The sequence below is a fragment of the Corvus brachyrhynchos genome, unplaced genomic scaffold, assembly GCF_000691975.1.
Source record: "Corvus brachyrhynchos isolate BGI_N302 unplaced genomic scaffold, ASM69197v1 scaffold19, whole genome shotgun sequence".
NCBI classification, from domain to species: Eukaryota; Metazoa; Chordata; class Aves; order Passeriformes; family Corvidae; genus Corvus; species Corvus brachyrhynchos.
The window spans coordinates 928,814-933,931 of record NW_008246061.1 but is presented as its reverse complement, the minus strand read 5'-3'; positions in this window follow the sequence as shown (position 1 = coordinate 933,931).

The following is a 5,118-nucleotide window of genomic DNA, read 5'->3' as shown; positions in this document are numbered from 1 at the left end:
CCCCCAGCCTGGTGACGCACTGGCTGGAAGACTTGGAGCATCCTCTGCTTGTACCTCCTCTCGTGTGGCCAAAGCAGAGTTAAGCCTCCTGGCCCTCTCTCCCCCCCCAAAAAAAGTGCATTATGGGATTCTCTTTCCTGCCTCTCCCTCCTCTCTCCAGAGCTGTGTGTTTGAAATGATATCTATTTCTCTTTGTGACAGCACACCGTGACTGCCGCCTTGACATTGTGCCGAGCTGACATCCCGACCGGTCTGACACTGATGCCTTTGGGCAGAAATCAGAGCCGGTTTGCTCCACGGCTCCGTGCAGCCACGACGCCGGCAGCGCCTCCCAGAGCCCCCCGTGCCCCGCTGGGGAAATGGAGCGAGCACGTGGGCCCCAGCTGAACTCCGGGCCGAGCGCAGGCGTTATCCGCACTCATCCTCCTGCCCCTTTTCAGCTTTAAGTGTTCACGTTCACATGGGTTTCTTTATTTTTATTTTCCCCCCTTTTCTCTCCCTTTTTCCCTGGCCCATGAGAGGGTTGGTTTCCTGTTTCTCCCCCGGCTGCAGAGTCCTTGGGGAGCTGGGTTTCCGTGAGCTGGAAAAGGAGCGCACAAGCGTCTGATCAGCCCTTATTAGTGTTGAGAAAGATCTAATGGGTCCTGGCTTCTGGGACCATTACCTGTCATTTACTTTTATTAAGTCAGTGATGAGAAAGTTTAAAATTAAAGGCTTTGTAAATCGGATTGCAGTTCTAAAGGAAGGCACCGAGCAGGAAGGCAGTGCCTGAGCTTGCAGATGGACCACTGGGAACAGCACCAGGCCAGGGCGTTTCTCTTCAGCTGCTTTGACAAAGGTCCTGTGCCCAGAGCATGGGGAGAACAAAGCCTCGAGGTATCTAGAAACCTTCAGCCATGTGAACCATGTAATCCCTCCTTTGCCAGGCTGCTCAGGTTCAGACCTCCTGTTGAGGAGGAAGGGTGGTCTGCTGGTTGAGCCATTACCTGGGCTGGGAGCTCCGTTCTGGCTGAAATGATCCCAGAGAAATCACGTCATCTCCCTGTGGTTCTGGTTTATAAGGAGAAGGACCTCGTGTTAGTATTGATTTTGTTTCCTACCTGTTGCCTGGTTTGGGGGCTCTTTGGCCCAGGTACTGTCTTTAACTCTTGTGCTTACAACAGAAGCTCCAACTCCTGTGGGTCTTCCAGGCAAAAATAAAGGCTTTTGTTAAGTCTGTAGGAGAGAGCAAGTAGAAGGGATGAGCCACCTAGTTAAGGTAAGCATCTAATTCTTAGGGGTTGTAGCATCGTTGTAGTCTCTGCTTTTGAGACTTAATCTTTGAGTTAACCACCCAAACACACTTGTGAGTGAAACACCCCAATTGCACTAAAGCAATGCAGCTAATTATGGTGTGACAAGGGAAGCTCAGGGGCCAACCCTAACCAAGAGCTGCTGTCACTTCTGTTTTCTCAGCTGAATAAAAGTCTCGTGGTGACATTGCTCTGATGAGGAGCAGCATGAACTGGTGGTTGTAAGTACAGTCTGGGAATCAGAATTCTTGGTTAATGTGTCTCAGTTTGTCTTTGACTGGAGTGACATGGGAGAAGTCACCTGAGGTCAGGATTTTAGGTTGCCTCCTGCCCATCCTTGCATTGTTAAATACACAAGTTGTGCTTACATGGCTTTGCATGAAGATTTGAGGTCCAAACTGTCTCTGAGAGGCAGAGTACAGAGCTCCACCAAAGCACAGGGCTTAGCCAGTTAGTAGGAGATTGCAAAATTAAGTGTTTGTCTCCTGAAGGGAGAATGAAACAGAGATTCCCTTTAAGCACATGGTTTCCTGGAAAAGTTTTCCTCAGGTTCTCCCTGCATGGCTTGGCAGTTTTCATCTCCCTGTGTTTTGCCTGTGTTGTTATCATTATTGTTGTTGTTGTTGTTGTTATTATTACATCATACTGTACTTACTTTTAACAGAAGATTTGTGAAGATTTGGAAGGGATGCCCTCTGCCCATCCCCTCTAACACCCCTACAGCCAAGCTCCAGGTGTGAGTCTCCACTTCTAGGAAGATTCTCCTGTTTTTAAAGAACCAGGACTGAGAGCAGAGGCTCACATCGTACAAAACCACATCCTTCACCTTTCCCAGAGAGATTCCAAACCACACAGGCAGGAGGTAGGGAAATATACCCAGAGGAAACTGGGACAGGGAGGGATGGCTAAGGAGGGGCAGGAAGTAGGCACTTGGACAAGCCTGGGCCCAGAATTCCTGCCAGGGGAGGCTAAGCATGTGTTAACTCCAGGCCATTCTTCCTGTCTGTCCATAGGCACAGCAGCTCCTTGACTTCAGCTAATTGCCAGGTTCCCTTGAAGGAAGAGTGATGCCTTTCCCAAGTTTCTCTGCTAGGGATGTGAGGAGCTGATCTCCGAGCTATTCAGTGGTTTCTTACATCATTCCTGTGTTCCCAGCCCTGCCACTCGACCACAAGGCTTTCAGAAGGTAATCTGGGGAGATTTTATCAAATGTAAAATGTTCCTAGACATTACTGGAGCCATGATGTAATGATCCAAGGTTTTTGTTCTTTAAATTCCACTGAAAAACCACAGGCCCCAAAAAAATTGTTGCAGGGGAGCTGATGAGTTTTAAGAAGGAGGCTGAGATCTGGTGCTGGACTGAGCCATTCTGGGGGAAGTGGTGGGAGAAAAGGTTTCAGTAGGTCCTGTGTTGCTGGCCTTGTAAGGTCTGGACTGAATCTCTGAGGAGGGCAACAGCCTTTTCACATCCCCCACTCCCTGGTTTCTGCTGCCTGGTGGGAAGTGTTGTCAAAGGAGAAGGCAGCAGGACCTGGCTGCTTTGTACCTCGCTGCTCCCGATTTCACAGAATCACGGAATAAGCTGAGCTGCAATGTTGGGAGCTTTGGTATTCTTTTATAATCGTGGCTGTTGCCATTTTTGTGAGGACAGTTCCAGCCCAAAATCTTGCTCAGAAAGACCAAACTCACGGTCCCCTCAAGTAACAGAGCTCTCTCAGGATCATCCATGCTGGGGCTGAGGACCTGGTTTACAGGATCTCAGTGCTTTGAAAGGCCTGTAAACCCTTTTAGAGGGACAGTGATTGCTGAGTGACACGAAGTCTCCCTGGCATATTTATATCTGCCAGGCCAGGATGAGACTGTCTGTGCTTTGATGCTTTGGATTTCAGTACCTGTTGAAATCCCCTGAACAAATGGTGCCATTAATTGTGGGGCCTGGCTTTGATGAATGGTGCACAGGGGACAGCATTTCATTTTGTCTGGGGGCAGTAGGTGGGATGGGGCGTTTCAGAGTGTTCAGTGATGCAGGAGAGGTCCTGGGTGTTGCCTGATCAAGGGGAAGTTGCTTCCACCCTCCAGAGTGCTGTAAAGTCAGTGTCAAGTCTCCGTGGCATCTGGGTTATGTCACCTGCTGAGGGGGCTGCCCTTTATACATCAGATTTGCTCAGTCAAAAGCCGATTCAGCCCTTTATCTAGAAAGCTTTTAGAATTTCTCTAAGGGTTACAAATAATTTTGTCCTAAATGGCTTCTGCCTGCCCCATCCCCAGGCCACTGGGCAGAGCAATGAGTTTGGGGTTCAGATGAGACACATGAGATGGGGGAAGGCCATGGGGCATTCCCAGGGAGAGCCCCAGGATCCTACCACCTTGTTTTCCCCATATGCTTTTGAAACTCCCAAAACAAAAGTTGTTTATATGACAGTGTTATAAGAAAGGCTTGTTCCCCAAGTGGTAAAAAAATACTTTTCCCCAGCTTTGATATAGTTTTTTATTTGGATCATTATTTTGGTGCTGGAAGATCATGTTCATGCCAAGAAGTTGAATTAATTTTGGGGGCACCTGAACGTTTTGTTGTGTACAAAACAACACTACTTGTCATTTCAGTCTAATTAATTGCAGCCATCTGAGGACATCTCTGGTGGGTTTTCACAAAGGGTTTCTGGACAGGATGAAGCTGTGTTAGAAGATTCTCCTTCTGGTGCAAGAGGACTGCTTTCAGGACTGCTGGGTGATAGCTTTGTGAGCTGGTGGGGTTGGTGGAAAACAAGACCATTCAAAAGGGAAAGGAAAAAGAAGGAAAGTCAAAGACAGTGCCATCAAAAGGAAGGATAATGGGAGGAGAGTATTTACTCCTTTTAAAGCTCCCAAAATGACAAGGAACAAATGGGAGTGTGTGATGTTCCCTTGTGGTCAAGAGGAATCTCAGCAAAGAGAAGGCGTGATTCTTTTTTAACCAAGTTTGGTTTACACTGGAGATGTTTACATGATTCACTCATCCATGTTCCAGTTTAGTGATTCACTTCAGGGTAGAGTGAATCACGCCTTGGAAATTTCTTGTTGCTGACTTTAAAGGTTTTCTGATGATACTGGCTCAGGTGAAGAGATCTGTGCTACATCCATCTACCTGGGTCAGAATTCGACACAGGAACAGTCAGCACATGGTTAAATACTTGCATATAAGGGGAAACTCTGGGTACCTGATACTCAGGTAGCCTTAAAAACAAGACATGGAGTGAAGAGGCAGAAGGGACCTCGTGCAGATCCTGAGAACATACTGTTTTTTAAACTAAGAATTTAAATTATTTTTTTTAAATGAAGAATAGAGTTCTTTTTGTAAGAAATTTCAATTTAACTTAATTGATCTTTCCCAATGAAATTGCACTGAAGAATTTCCTGAACAGCTCTGACAAGGAGGCTTTGGAGTCAGGAGGACTGGCAGAACACTTCAGGTAATGAGCCTGAAAGAGGTAAAAGGAACTAAGTTGTGACCTGAGAGGTTGAACAGGTTGCAGAAGGCACTGCCAGGGAATCCAGTGGCCAAAGGCACAAATATGTTGAAGGTACCTTTAGGAATGTAACTGGAGGGCAGCTCCAGGGATGGCTGTGCTGGCCACCTGATGGAGGAAGTCATTAAGCAAATTACTGTAATGGAAGCCAGGTAGAGCAGGGAAAGATCAGTCCTGGGAAAACCTGGGTGTTGTATTCGCCTTCACACAGTGGCTTTTGGTAGAGATCAGTATTGAGCTGGATTGATTTTTGGTCCAGTGGCATTTCCAATGCTTGTTCCAAGGATTTTGCATCTTGAGACAGTAGTGGCAGGTGACAC